Below are 16,608 nucleotides of genomic sequence, written 5' to 3'. Positions count from 1 at the left end.
ACTTATAACAATGGAAAGGGTGACGGAAAAATACATAAAAAACATTCATTCAGAAATATATTCACATTTTGATTTATTATGCACTGGATGCATATGAGGTCTGTAAGGAAGCCATATATTTTTCAACAAATAAAAGAAATTTCGGAGCCGGTGGGGTTTTGCCAAATTAGAACAGTTCTGATTTTAGATCCAACGTAAAAGAATATTCCAGGAATTAAAAAAGTGAAAGAATAGTATTCCTCTTCTAATGAATAAAACTGCCCACCTCTTTGTAGCCCACATAAAGCAATAGATAAAAAATTTAAAACCATTTCTTATATTTGTTATTCTTCTTCAGCTTAAAATGTTCTACTGCCTTATAGAACATGTACTCTACTAAGTTCTAAGTTTTGTTTGTTATGACGTAAAACACAAACTGTCCCAGAAGCCACGAATAACTGTTATTCTTTGCGGACGGGTAACATTTCCAGTCGGGTTGTAAAGCTTCAGTTATCGGTATTTGACTTTCAGCGGTTCTATTGACAGTGCTAATTTCTTCCTAGTCCAGTTCCAAATTCTGATTCTACGAGGGTTATTCCAAAAGTAAGGTCCGATCGGTCGCGAAATGTAAACGACTATGAAAATCCGATAAAGCTTTGCACAGATGTGTTGGGTAGTGTCTCTAGTATAACCCCAGTTAGCATCACGTCGCTCTTCTCATTTCTGAGCTCGCAGTGAGTGCGTAAAGATGTCTAGAAAATAGTGTCTGCCGCCAAGTACGAGGGCCTGGTGAGAAATTTCGCCTGAAGCTATGCAGCCAACATTACATAACTGTCGTGCTGTTTCGTCTTCACGACAATTCTCAGCCGCATTCTGCAGGGGCAATGAAGATGCTCCTGCATCGTTTTCAAATGGAAATGTGAGATTACCCACAATACAGTCCGCAATTGTCTCCCCCTGAGTTTCATCTCTGGTCACATGAACCGCTGTCTTTGAAGACAACATTTTGACACAGACAACGAGGTGTAGGCCAGCGTGGAGAATTGGCGGAAAGCACTGGCGGCTGCCTTCTATGATGAGGCTATTGAAAAGTTGGTACAACGCTATGACAAAAGTCTAAGTCAGAACGGCGACTACGTAGAGAAGTAGCTGAAAGGTGTAGCTAATTGTTACAAGTAAAACATTTCTGATGTTCACTGTGGTTTCAGTTTGGCAATCAATCGGACCTTACTTTTGGAATAACCCTCGTATTTTCACATGAGAAGATGTGCGCTACAGTTTCTACAAGCCGTCATTTGTCGCCGTATGGAAATGGTCTCAATTTGATTTTCCATAATCGTTCCGCTGTGGGTATGGTTTCGTTTACAAAGTCGCACCATACGACACTTACTCTAGTTGGTATAATTTTATTGTTGATATTTTTCTAGACGTTCCTCCAGTTTTCTGTAGGTTAAATTACCGGAATTGGTTTGTGAAGACGATGTCTGGTAATATAATCATAAACAGTTCTAGTGTTGGTTTGTGCTCGTGGAAGTCTTATACAGCTCCAATCGCCATAGTACTTTCGGACGTAATCTAGGCTGGCGAGTTACATTAACAGGAGCGTTCTTATCCCCAGGATCTAACGAGAGGAACAGAAGTTTCGTGATGCCTGTCTTAGTGGCGTGTATTGGTTTAAAAGCACGTCTTTAATTCCAAGTCCTCCGTTTTGCCTCTGCAAAGTCGCCGTGTCGAAGGATACTTTGATGATATTTTGTTTCCACACATACCAAGAGGCTACAGCTTATATTTTTATGTGCAGTGACCTGCAGTATCGGTAAGACTGCTCCGACGCAATATATTTTTTCTAAGTATGTATGTATTTATAATCTGAGCTTTGTGCAGTCGGTCTAACGATCGCCTGTCATGGTCCTTCAACAAAGTTCTGATGACTAAGTTTCCGCTCCCAATTGTTCGTGGCCATGCGCTTGGGATTCGCCCTTAACTACAATCCGAGTTGGTGTCTTTCTTCAGTTACATCTAACCAGTGCGCACCTATTGCACTATTGTAAGAACCGAGATGCAGTATTTTGGTATTAAAATTTTGTAAATCCGGATTCGAATCTGGTCAGGCACAAATTTTCATCTGACGCTGTTGTTCTATTTTAATGCCCATGACAGCCTGGACATCTGTCCTTCAATCTTTAATTGATTAAGAAGTCTGTCTATTTCGATTCGTAGTGTCTGTTCTTTCGGAAATGTCCTAAGAACAGACACACACAAACACACACACACACACACACACACACACACGCGCGCGCGCGCGCGCGCGCGCGCGCGCGCGCACATTTATATCATAAGTGTTATTCGGAAAACTTTTGGCAACTCAGTGATAGCGTCAGACTAGCTGCATCAACCTACTCATTTCACTAGAAATTGTTGTAATTTTCTGAACAATTCCTGTTTAATAAGTGACAGCGACAGTGTCTCTCATCGTTTACTTTGTCGGAAACCTGCTTCTTTCTGCCGTAGGCTATACTCTAGTAATGAGTGATTGCTCACATTCTTCATACCTCACTGGACGTGCTACTGCAACTGTAGCCAAAGATTCAAATCCCACTGGAAAAGTATGTTTCAAGTCAGATGGTTTTGCTCCTCCCCTAGTGTCATTGAAAACGATCACAACGAAATTAAGTATAGGTATTCTATGAAACCCTTGAGTTCATACTGCGGTGCTGTGAAGATGAAAAAGTAGTTTTCACGATTATCAGATGACAGATGGAATTTGTCAGATTCCACTAATTATGATTGCATCATTAACTGTTGGTTCACAGGCGCTTTTCTGCCGCTTATTGTAACTGTTGTTTGTATGTTAGAGCTGGAAGAATAGAAACATCAAATTTTCGCCATATGGAATGTTCGAATTCACCTTAAGTCTTCACGTTTCGAGCAAAGGCAAAATATCCGTCAGGAAAGCTGACAATAACAAGCCAGGCCATGCCTGTCTTCTGGTGGATGTGCCAATGACAGTGATCTCAATAACAATATTGTACAGCAAAGAGGCATTGCCAACTCAACCACAGGAGAAGCTCCAAAATTGTGAATCGCGCCTGGTGAATACGCATTCAAGGTTTCGATCCGATTAAGACAGTAAAATACAAATAATTGTCGCAGTTATTAATATATGACATTTAGTTTGCATTCAGTGCATCGATGTATTACAAGTAATTGCACTCTAACCTCTAAACCTAGTTACAGAAATGCTAATAAGACTCATGGGCATATAATGAGGATCTTGCGGCCCTTGCCACTCGCAACTTTGAGATGAAGCTATAGTCACTTGCGAGGTCACTCACAGAACATATCAGCTGGTATCCTTCCTGGCACTATAACTGAAACTTGGCAACAGCGCAGAATATGTTTGGCAACTCTGTGACCGACGAGTTACTTCCTTGATGGCACAGAACTATCCTGCTAAATTCACTTGATACTATCGTGTCATTTCAATTGAATACTGTAAGTGTTTTTCTCTTGAGACATAACATAAGGATATCAGTTAACGCTTTTGAGTCAACGAAAGTGGTTCCACACGGGAAATACAACTACTCTCGTATCTTATGTTGCGATTTATTTGCCATAGCTGCTACTGAGCCAGTAAGTACGTCAAAGACCCCCACCTGTTCGCTAGCCCCTACGTAACGCCGGCTCGGTAGCGCAGCGTGTTGGGTCAGAGGGTTACGTACCCTCTGTAATAAAAGAACTGAGTGCATCGATCAATAACGAACTTCAACGGTTGTCTTACGACGTCCGCCCCGAGCAGATGCAACGAACAAAAGCGAACAAAATGAGATTTTAAATAAATAAATAAATAAAGGTACCGTGCATGACTGCCAGGTGCACGCTGCCTTTGTTCGCCTTTCGAGACTCGCTGAATGCAGGATTTTTAATTCTTTCGTAGCAGAACTACAAGCAGGCAGATACAAATTCAGTGAGGGAGTGGTAAGACAACGCCCTAGCAAAATTCATCTTTCTACTTTTAGTAACCCTTAGTGTCAAAGAGAAAAACCTTACGGTACTGCCAAATTCATAATGCCACTTTTATTTTCTGCCGACATACTTTTTTTTTGTTGTGAATACGTAATTTTATCTATGAACTGCCACATTTTCATAATACTTACGAAGCAAATCATGTGAGGTAACACTTCACTAACTTGTCGGGAAGGTGGAAAAAGCACTACCCTTTCTGGATGCTCTCTTTATCTTCCTGGATATCGAGGGGGTTCTAGTAATACGACCTTCGAGTAAATGGTTAGAGATGAAGAACCTAGTGGTGAATGAACTCATAGATGAGCTGAATGCGAGAGATTACTCTTGAAAAGAATAAGAAGACGATTTATTCACAAAATTTGATAGTATTGTTAAACCTATGTGCACTGAACATTGTGAAAAAGTATTTAAAGACAAGCCGCACGAAATTTGGTGTAGTATTATTTATGGGGAAGCATGTCCAGCACATATACTGAAAAATTATGTTTCTCGATGAAACTTTAGAGAGGTTTGTAGTGTATCTAGAGGTAGCCCTGGATGGAAAACTATTATGAACACCTCACGTAAAGAATATATTCCACTGTGAAAGATAATCTTATAAGCACTAGAAGCTACTGTAGGGTAAACTAGGGTCTAAACCCAGTACCAATGACAATTTATTGTCATATAATAGGAACAAAGTTGAATAGAAGGTGGCTGCTAGGGAGTCTGGTAAAGTGCAGAGACTGGCCTGCTTTCACAAACAGACAGAATTAGCAGGACATCCACTCTTGGGATGGATATTAAGCTAGACATGCCCGCCTTACACCTGTGGCTTAAAATGGAGGCCGCAGCAGGGACATAAAGGCTAAAAATTGTAAATAACTGGATATAGTTAGAATATACAGAATCCCAAATCAGTATGGCGATGGCTGGGGAAATGCCGACTAACTATACAATAACTTCTAGCTGTTTCAATAGACCTTGCCATGTAACAGTTGGAAGCAGGGAGCAGTGGATGAACGAACCACTACACCGTTCAGGAGATATAATATAGTGGTTCACTGACAGGTCGAAAACAAATGAAAGTACCGAGTCTGGTGTACTGCCTAGAATCTCCTTAGGGAAGATGGCCACAGTAGTACACGGTATCTTCTACCAGCATGTGCACGGAGGAGAATTAGGGTAGACCCTACGAAAATCGTAGCATCTACTTTTATTCAGACAGCCAAGCAGCTCTGAAATCTCTATCAGCCCCTGCGACCGAAGGTCGTTGCAGAATGCCATGAAGCATTTTCTTTCGGACATGTCCGAACGAACAGACAGCACACATGTATCCATATACAAAGTGTTTCAGGAGGAATATTAGATATTTTAGCAGGTGGTAGTACAGACGAATTGCATAAAAATTCCATATAAATGCGTCCACTTTTTATTGTGTACAGAGATACAGATGTTAGTACGTAACCCTAACAAACTCAAAGCAAAGGCAACGAGGACATTCAAAGTTGATTTTCAAAAATTCCCCCACCAACTTCAATGCACATTTGACTTCTCTTGATAACACCACGTGTAGGTCGTCTTTGCGTTCTTTTATGAGGGCTGCACTATTCAAAATCCGAACGATCAAATCGGCTCTTGGGTTTACTTTTTCTTTTGTAGACTTCGTCTTTAACCATCCCCGCAGGCAAAAATCGAAAGAGATAAGGTCCGGGGACCTTGAAGGCCAAGAAAAGTGCCCATATCTAGGTTTCGATAATGTGTCACCTGACGACTAGAATGTGCAGGAGCCCCGTCATGCTGGAGGAACATACGCATTCTTGTAGCCAAATAAACCTCTTCCAATTACGCTGGAAGCTCATTTTCAAGGAAATGTAGACAACTGGGTCCTGTAAGGACCAACATACGAAACGAAAATGCATTGAACCCAGCTATCTGTATGTTCAATAAAAATTGGACGCATGTTATATGTCATTATTTCAACAATTTGTCTATACTACCATCTCCTAGAATATTTACTATTCCTCCTGAAACATCCTGTGTAATTATTTGGGTCTCCACGGGTCATCGAAAGTATCCAGTGCTAGACGCACGACATCGTCCGACCCTCGCGGGAATACAGTGTGGACGCAAGCTAGTGGAACAATGGCCGGGGGGTACCGCGCATGTGGTATGCGGCAAAAATGGGAATTCGCGTCTGACGAGGAGCGTGTGTAGCTAGGTGCTGCAGAGAGGGTGACTGCTGTGTCATCATAGTGTCCACCATCGGAGGTTCGAATCCTCCCTCCGGCATGGGTGTGTGTGTTGTCCATAGCGTAAGTTAGTTTAAGTTAGATTAAATATTGTGTAAGCTTAGGGACCGATGACCTAAGCAGCTTGGTCTCATAAGTTCTTACCACAAATTTACAAAATTTTAATATCAAAATACTGCATTTCGGTTCTTACAATAGCGCAATAGATGCGCACTGGTTAGATGTAACTGAAGAGAGTCTCCAACTCCGACTGTGGTTAAGGGCGAATCCCAAGCGCATGGCCACTAACAACTGGGAGCGGAATGTCATCCGAACCTTGTTAAAGGACCATGACAGGACCGGACCTTCGACCCCTGCCCTCTTTGCCTCCGCCTACCTGGTACTGAAAGTCTTATCAAACATTAAAAAAAAAAAAATAGTCCAGTGATCAGAACGTCTGTCTGGTAAGCAGGAGGTCTGGGTTCGAAGCCCGATCGGTTACAAATTTTCATCTGCCGTCGTTGCTGTATTTCAACGCGCTTTGACAGTGTGGTCGTCGGTCCTTCGATATTTAAGATGCAATTGTTTTTTGAGGCAATAGAGGTGATTTGCGAACATTTGTCTTGCCATCAATGTAACAGGACTTCAACGGCATCCAACCCTTAGTGATTACTTTGTGCCAACGCTAGCCGATGTCATATATATGCGAATCAGATTGTAGTTCATATTTAGTCAAATAACGAATGGTCAGTATAAAAGTATGCCGCCCGGGGTGGCCGAGCGTTTCCAGGCGCTACAGTCTGGAATCGCGCGACCGCTACGGTCGCAGGTTCGAATCCTGTCTCGGACATGGATGTCTCTGAGGTCCTTAGGCTAGTTAGGTTTAAGTAGTTCTAAGTTCTAGCGGACTGATAACCTCAGAAGTTAAGTCCCATAGTGCTCAGAGCCATTTACCATTTCTGAAGTATACAAGTATTTACGAACAGTACAAGCAGGATTGCAGCGAACTGATCACTTAACCAAGTGCAACATGGAGTACCTGTGTAATGAGTCACTCCAGCTGCATAGCTGAGGGTAAGATTTGTTAAGCATTTCATTGCAGGATTAATGTAATACCCGCACGATAATCTCTGCAATCATACTGTAGTCGGAGCCCGTTATTGGAGTTCTGAAGTTCCATTTGCATTACGACTAGGACGGAGAGAATGCTAAATAACAGTAATAGGTCACCCTGCGAAGAGAAGAGTCCACGTATTGTCTCAAGTTCTTGCAGTTTGATATAATGCAGTTTCCGATAGTTTCACACTAACGGGTTCTTTTGGCTATCGAAATACTCATATGGGAATCATAAAAGTGTAATTGCTAGAACGCTCAACTACCTTAATAACACCTCATTCTGGATTGAATACGACTCGGAAAGCGGCGTTAATTTGACGTTTTCATCCATCTCCTGACGTCTCACTGAATGAAGTCTGAAGTGCACGCACAGTTGTGTTGCCTGCCGCAAGGATTCTGTGAAGTGTTGTGGCAGCTGGCAGTCATTGCTGAATACACACATGTGCAAATATCCTCACTGCTCTAGCGGAACTCGTCTTTGTTGCATTTTTTCCATACCGTAATTAGCACAATAACATAAGGCTTGTTCTGCTGAAGAACTTGATGCCCACAAGTCTTTAAATAAGAATGTCCTAGCGGGAGTAATACATGAAAGGAAACAGACTGTGGACAAAAGAATGGACAGCTCCCTGCTTTTGGCGTTTCCGATAGCGCCTACGATAAGAATCTGGTGTCATATTATGCTTCAGAACTCTAAACTGTTTATTTTTTTTACTTCATACTAAAACAAAAGTTGTGATATGAGAAGAGGAAATGACATGCTTCTCAGGAACTTTAGTTTTTCGTGTTTATTTTCTCACTTCATATTAAAACAAGGGCGTTAATACGAGACGAGAAAATGAAATATACGCTTCCAAGACATAATATTTCCTTGTGTGCTATTACTGCATACATGAAAGCCTTGCAGTTAATTTTTGTATGTTTGATAAATTTTGATATCACCTCACATTCCTTTGTGAGAAGGTTCCTATATTCTTGGGATTCAAATAGAGTGGACATTTCATCACTGGTTAATATTCTGATGACTAATGACATGATACCCGTTGCAATTGCTCCATGGCACCTGTGAGTAGAGTCTCACGTTGGTTACTATAAGAACACGCAGGCAGTGATATCCGCTCACTGCAGTCAGAGCCAAGGTGATTTCTTTCTGTTTAGGGCAAAGCGTCTGCTGCAGTGTCCACGCTCAGCCAACTTAAACAAATCGCGGCGGCATTGGGCACTGCTAATCGCTGCACTTGTCGCGAGCCTCGACAACAAGAGCGCACTGTCTCTGCTAACGATACTATGGAGTTAATACATCTTACTTAACGTAATACGCAGGACGTGGGATGTTTAAAAATTCAGTTTGTAACTTCCCATCGCATTAAAATACTTTACAGTCATATTTGATGCAATATTTATTGTTGGTTATCTCTCCAATGTTAATAGTATTGATTCAGATTGTGCGTGAACACGAAAACACACACATACACACACACACACACACACACACACACACACAAACAGTCATTGATTCGAGTGATGGTGACAACTACTGTGTGTTGAACAACACATGCACCAGTCAGTTCCTCAGTTGGCGTCGAGTGGATGAAATTTTTCAATTACCTTGCATCGCAAGAATTGTAAGGAGGGGACTGAAAGTAAATGGACTTGCTGTATGCTAAAGACCTGCGACAAAGCAAAGCTAAGCTTGACCGATTATCAGATAATTGTCCACATGGGTTTTGTGGACGAGTATACTTTTAGTAACCAACCGACCCACGATCATTATGTAAGATTTCTCGAGGGCGTAGGTGAATTGATTTCATTAAGTCGTCGACAGTGTAGCGTGATGGTTTGCTTCCCACCATACGTTTTCTATATTCGTCCAAAGACCTTGTTACCTCTGCCCACATATTCTCTATCTGGTTGATGTTCGGTGATCGTGGAACAAACGGCAACAGCTTTATCCTCTCTTGGCCGTCAAACCAATCTCGCACTGCTCTGCTATGATGGATGGGTCTCTGCTCCTGTAAATAATCTGTTATCTCGTTAGTTCACATATTTTTATTTAAATAACGTATTTGTAATAAGCACATTGGATTGTTATTTTCCACAGTGTTTAAGAATTCATTCCCTGTCATAGATAAGTGATCTGGATTCAACAGTCCGATGAAGAATGTGGTTCACCCAGTCTATCATATGATGAGAGTCGTAGTCGGATATCCAAATTTAGACTGACTGGCTGAATCCGATTAGGACGATCTTGTATTGAAATGAAATTACAGAAATCGGATAATTTGAACGTCTGTATTGCAACAATGCTGCGCACATAAATTCCTATGATGGAGTAACAGCTAGCAACTGTCTAAGAAAAGTGAGAAATATGTCGACTAGCAGCAATGTAACGTAATTATAACCCATATTTATCTGATGGAAATACTGAATCGAACAATACACATCTATTTCAGTGGTGGGAAGATACTTCATATGAGATTTGCTGATGACATAATGACAATAATAATAATAATAATAAAAATCCCGTGTGGCCGATATGGGAAACCCTCCCTCATATGGGTGGTACCGAGGCAATCAAATAATTGGGGTGAACCAAATACTAACACAATCCTGAACGGCTACTCAATCCGTTGAACCCAAAATCCAGACACATCTGAGTGAAAATCACCGCTACTCTGGTCACCCACCGTCTGTTATCTCAATGAGCTTGGCTGAAAATATTTGCTTCCAAAGGCTTCAACACCCTCTGGTCCTGTCTGGTCCCGGTATCACCCAGGCCAAACCAGTGAAACACAAGAAAACATGAACTATGCAAGCAAAGGTAACTTTACCCCAGGTGGTACACAACCTGGCCACCGATAGGCGGCAGTTGGATTTTCGCACTATGGGGAGTCCAGGTTAGCACGGCAGAGAATATCGAAGATCTCTGGTAAATTTCCCTACAAGCAGAAAACATTCATTTGAAAACTAAACATCGATACATTGATCCAAACAAGAAACCTAAATAATCTCACAAAAGAAATCGTCCGCCAAAAAATTCTCATCCTTGCTCTTCAAGAACCACGATTAATTGACAATTAAAACTTGCATTACGGAAACCATGGCATCTTCAAGAGCAAAATACAACAAAAGGTAGCGAAAGGCGCACCAATCTTCGGCATTGCATTTCTCGAACACAGATCTATCAACAACTCTGTCGAAAAAATCACACCCATCAACAATCGAGTTATGACTATGCTCATTCAGAGCCCCTACAAAAAATATACACTCGTAAATGCACATGCCCCCACCAACATCGAAAATAAGGAAAACACCGAAAATGTCGAAAAATTGTGGAACACACTCGAAAATACTATGAGCAAAATTCACCAAGATGACGTGAAAATACTAATGGGAGACTTCAACTCTCTATTTGGGACAGAAAAAACCTGTAGAAAAATCATTGGTACTAATTCAACACACCGAAACGCTTAGACCAACGGCACACGTCTGACTGACATTTGCCAACAATTCAACCACAAAATAATGTCTTCCCACTTTAGGAAGTAGCCTGTTCCCAAGAAACATGTTTGGCTACCAGGTGCAAGCTGCTTTCGTAGTTGTGTTGCTCGATTTTCTTACGCTGAGACCGAAAGGTGTCTCAGTTGTTGGCAACAAATTCCAGCTGTGTTGCACACAGCCCTTGGGCAGAATTCGTAGCCCAAAACACACTTTTGGAGCTAACAGATGTAAAATATTATGTTCACACTACTCTTTGCTCGAGGTTATGTCTTTTTGAGGGGCTCAGCCTTTCATTTCTTCTTAGGAAGTTAACGATAAAGGCATCATAACACGTCACCAGTAACAGTACTGCATACGAATGCTCAATGAGCGACCTGATGACGTTCAATAATAGTCACTCCGTTGATTTTTGTTGTTTCGAATTAGAGCATGCAGTACTCCTACACCAGACTTCTGAACTTTGCCTGTTGAATGCAAATGTCGCATGATGGTAAAATGGTAATCTATTACATATATCAGTAGTCGAGACTTCCATAATGTGGAAAATCATTCATGCCAGAACGATCTTTGTTGAAACAAGAATATCTTTTTCTGGCGTATTTTTCCCAAAAGCACTCGCTCCACACACAATTCAAATCTTTCTAGCTGCCTCCTCTGCATTCACCCCTCTGTTATACCAAAAGTAAACGTCGTGTTGCAGGTATTACACCTATTTCCACTTGCGACTCAATTTTACAATGCTTAACTGTAGTTCATGATTTTCTAGTATGCAAAATCCAATGCTTAACTGCAAGATGATAACTAGAACTTGAAATTCGAAAATGACAGTTGCTACATACACTGACAGCGTGGCGCCGCGTTCACCTGGGCGGCGCCGAACTTCAGGCGGCGGGTGGCGTCTGGCCGGTGGTCGGTAGCCGCTGCAGCGCGAGGAAACGCTCGAGCGTAAGCTGTTATGATCGCGGCGCAGCCATGAACTGTCCTGCGGAATTGTTTCTGGAATACTGGGTATTGCTGGTGGGTAGAATGTTAAGCGAATTATCTTGGATGTTCAGTCAGACTCATAACTTTAGACCGACTGTGGAAAAAAAAAAAAAAAATACAGTTGGACGCGAACAGGCGACTATAAGTTTAGGACGCACGACGCTTACCACTAGACCACGGGCTCCCATAGTGCGACAACGTCTCGGAAGTAGACAACACTTCTTACTAACACTTCCGCATCTTGCAGTGTTGCCAGATTGTACATATAGCCGGACTTAAGAGTTGTCAGGGGCGGTCAGTTTTATTGGCCACCTTAAGTGAATGACTCGGACTTAGTCTCTGTGGCGGCCGGCCGGCGGTCAGTTTTATTGTCTAAGACTGTACTTAAGCAGAAGTTCACGCTCAGATCATAGGTGAAGTGGGATTTTAGGTCATTCGTTCCTTGGTACACGAATGGCTGAGTACAGGAGTGAAACGGCGATGGGGTCAATCTGAGGTTTTTTAGATCTCTGTGGTTGGAGACAGTGCAGAAAAATTGTCTTACTTACTGCTTCTTGTCGCTTCTTCACAGGTTTGTAGTGAACATGCAGAAGAGCATAGACATTGCTTTATAAAAACATTGATGAGGTTTACTAGATTCTCCAATCAATTGCTAGAACAAATAGCCATCATGAACAATAATTTTATTACGATTCTGGTATACACAGTAATGTATGGTACTACAGACCACGAACCTTGGAAGTACCAGATTCTATTGCTCTAATCTAACCCTTAGGTTCAGTTATTCATCACAATGAAAGTGACATACCGACGAAAGGACATGTGGACAGATGTATGATGGAAACCAATAACTCCAGTTCAGAGGTACCTAGAGAAAAGGTTCGCTGGCTGGAACTCTGGCTTGCTTGACGCTTTAGGGCCTCTACATCATTTCAGGCTATTTGCATACAGATGGTACTGGCTGCGTCACTTTTTACTTACAATCCACAATCAGTGACCATGAAATCAGCGGTTTCATTATGGGTATGACCTCTTAATTGGCTAACGAAAGCCGCTTGCACTGTACGCTTCTACCTAAGTTACGAGGCTTACAGGTAAAATTCATATTTAGATAATTTTACCTCTTTTTCTGGCAACCTTTAATGATTCATTCATTACACATTGTGCCGTCATAATACAACAATGTATTAAAGTAAGGATCAGATAAGGACAATTCGCTCTAGATGTCAATGAAATGGAATGGACAGTCACTTCATGTCACTGTCAAACGGTGGATGGTTCACAATGGACAGAACGTTAACACGACGACAATTCCTGTAACCCAGTAAATACCGGTGAAGGTGAGGTTATAAGATACCGTCCTTGATAGAAAAATCGGATTATGGTATTGAAATTGAACTAATAACGATAAAGGTTATTAACAAGCAAAGCAAACTTCATAATGAATATTCTTGACCAAATTTGTATGTCAAATTACTGAGAAGTGAAATAGCGTTTCAGAACATCGCCATTCATTTGCTAGCTACAATATATACACATAAACACATCAATCAGTATTTATTCATAAGGAGAAACATAAAACCTCTTTACCTTATAGATTAAGTTATGTTCTGACGTAGTAGATAACGTCATAAACAACTATAATTCCTTGAATAGCGCTGATTTTTTTCTCTTAATGAAAGATTGTTTAGTGAAAACTGCTTCAGCAACATATGTTTTTATTTACACACACAGTAGGTGTCAGCTCTGTTCTGTTGCTGTAAAACATAATTCACTTTTCACTTTCAGATATCTGGCCTCATTAATGGAAAAACACTCAACGGAAAAAGTATACAAGTCATCATAGAACATTTGCAGTCTGTCACGAAAACATATCATAATAATAAAATAAAGATTAAGTAGACACAAAAACACGTAATTCTCTATTATAACACGAGTGAACACAGTGAAAATAGGTTAACTTCTGATGTTAGCAAACAACAACACAGTTCCCCCACCAAGGTCACCATCAAAACTTTCTTACTGAGAATCCTTGATGGTGATGTGTCATGTTCCATCCCAGTCCATGCCACTGGTGGCCTGTGAGAATGCCGCCATCCGAAATGAATCATGGAATGTTTTGAGATGACGTGACACAATGTTCCACTCTATAAAATGTGAATGTCATAATTTACTTGAAATTATACTCTGACTTTCCATGTCACGGATGGTATTTCGTAATCTCACTTTCACTGTTCAGTACTGGGAAAAGTTCACTGATGTCGTTTTGACGTTACATCTCGTATGGACCCTTCACTATTCGACGGTGGTATAACATGAGACTTTGTTCCATTTCATTGACGTCTAGTATGAATCGGCGTTGATAATACAAAAAGTATATGAAATTAATAGTGTTAAAAATAGTCAAAGAATATTTTTAGTTGTACAAATGTTAAACATTGGGTCGCTGTCTAATTCAAAATCATAATGTCACGTTGTGTAAAGCAAAAAAGTGCATGAACTGCAAAGATTTCATATGTACTGTGGTAAATGATGTGTTTCATAGACTATTACAACAAAAATGGATGAAATAACCAAGACAAAAGCAGAAGAAATTACAAGTGAGTTACCATGTACAGCCAGTGACAGAATTGACGAGACCCCTGACCTTATCGTGCTGAATTGTACAGCTTTACTGTCTGTTACCACAGCAAAACCACATATAACTCTTACTGCACTTTTTGTGCCTAAAAGACTTTAGCTTGGCTTGGTGAATTACCCCAAAAAATAATCCCATATGACATTATGAAATGAAAGTAAGCATAGTATGCCAGCTTTTTCATTTTTATATTCCCCAATGTCTGACAAAATTCGCATTGCAAACAGAGATTTGTTAAGAGGGTTCAGCAGTTCTGTGGTGTGCTCCTCCCAGTTGAATTTATTATCAAGCTGTAATCCCAAGAATTTAACACTGTCCACTTCTTCTATCTTCTTGTCATCGTATGTTAGACATATACTCTTGGGACACCCCTTACAAGTTCTGAACTGCATGTAGTGTGTTTTTTCAAAGTTTAGTGACAAAGAATTGGCTAGGAACCAGTGATTAATGTCCACAAATATTTTATTGGCTGATCTTTCTAAGACTACACTTGATTTGCTATTTATTGCAATGTTTGTATCATCGGCAAACAAAACAAACTTGGCATCTGGTAAGGTTACTGATGAAAGGTCATTGATATACACAAGAAAAAGAAAGGGCCCGAAATGGAACCTTGTGGGACCCCACATGTAATTAGTTCCCACTTGGATGATGCCTGATAGCTTGATACATGTCTCTTTCATAGTAACACCCTTTGTTTCCTGCCAGAGATATAAGATTTGAACCATTTTGCATCATTTCCTGTTACACTAAAATATTCTAGTTTACTTCAAAGGATTCGAGGTGTGGCTAGAAAAAAACCTGACTAGTACTGGTGAAACAATAAAACGAATGCAATAAGGCTGAAAGTCGCGTGGCCTGTCACGTGACTCTCGCTCCGCCTACTGCTCGAGTTTCATCTGCCTCCTGCACTCAGTCTGCCTGTGGCGTCTGTTTTAAGTAGTTGACGTTTTGTCTGTGCGTCGGAAAATGTTGAGTGTACAGAAAGAACAGCGTGTTAACATCAAATTTTGTTTCAAACTAGGAAAATCTGCAAGTGAAACGTTTGTAATGTTACATCAAGTGTACGGCGATGATTGTTTATCGCGAACACAAGTGTTTGAGTGGTTTGAACGATTTAAAGATGGCCGCGAAGACACCAGTGATGACACTCGCACTGGCAGACCATTGTCAGCAAAAACTGATGCAAACATTGAAAAAATCGGTAAACTTGTTCGACAAGATCACCGTTTAACAATCAGAGCAGTGTCTGAGTTAACAGGAGTTGACAAGGAACAAGTTTACCGATTTCTTCAATGTTTGCATCAGTTTTTGATGACAATGATCTGCCAGTGCGAGTGTCATCACTGGTGTCTTCGCGGCCATCTTTAAATCGTTTAAACCACTCAAACACTTGTGTTCACGATAAACAATCATCGCCGTACACTTGTTGTAACATTACAAACGTTTCACTTGCAGATTTTCCTAGTTTGAAACAAAATTTGCTTTAACACACTGTTCTTTCTGTACACTCAACATTTTCCGACGCACAGACAAAACCGTCAACTACTTAAAACAGACACCACGGGCAGACTGAGTGCAGGAGGCAGATGAAACTCGAGCAGTAGGCGGCGCGAGAGTCACGTGACAGGCCACGCGACTTTCAGCCTTATTGCATTCGTTTTATTGTTTCACCAGTACTAGTCCGGTTTTTTTCTAGCCACAGCTCATATTGTGATTTACACAGTCAAATGCCTTTGACAGATCACAAAATATACCAGTTGCCTGCAGTTTTTTGTCTAATGAATTAAGCACATTTTCACTGTAAGTGTAGATAGCCTTCTCAACATCAGAACCTTTTAGAAATCCAAACTGTGACTTTGACAGTATGTTATTTGAGATACGATGGTTATAAAGACGACTGTACATTACTTTTTCGAAAATTTTTGAGAATGCTGGCAACAGTGAATTTGGACGGAAATTTGATGCTATTTCTTTATCTCCCTTCTTAAACAGTGGCTTAACTTCAGCATATTTCAGCCATTCAGGAAATATTCCACTGATAAACGACTGGTTACACAGATAGCTTAATACATATGTTACTTAGCTCAGAATCACATTCCTTAATTAACTTTGTTGATACACTCCTGGAAATTGAAATAAGAACACCGTGAA

This window comes from Schistocerca piceifrons, chromosome X, assembly GCF_021461385.2.
Source record: "Schistocerca piceifrons isolate TAMUIC-IGC-003096 chromosome X, iqSchPice1.1, whole genome shotgun sequence".
NCBI lineage: Eukaryota > Metazoa > Arthropoda > Insecta > Orthoptera > Acrididae > Schistocerca > Schistocerca piceifrons.
This window is presented reverse-complemented; position numbering follows the sequence as displayed.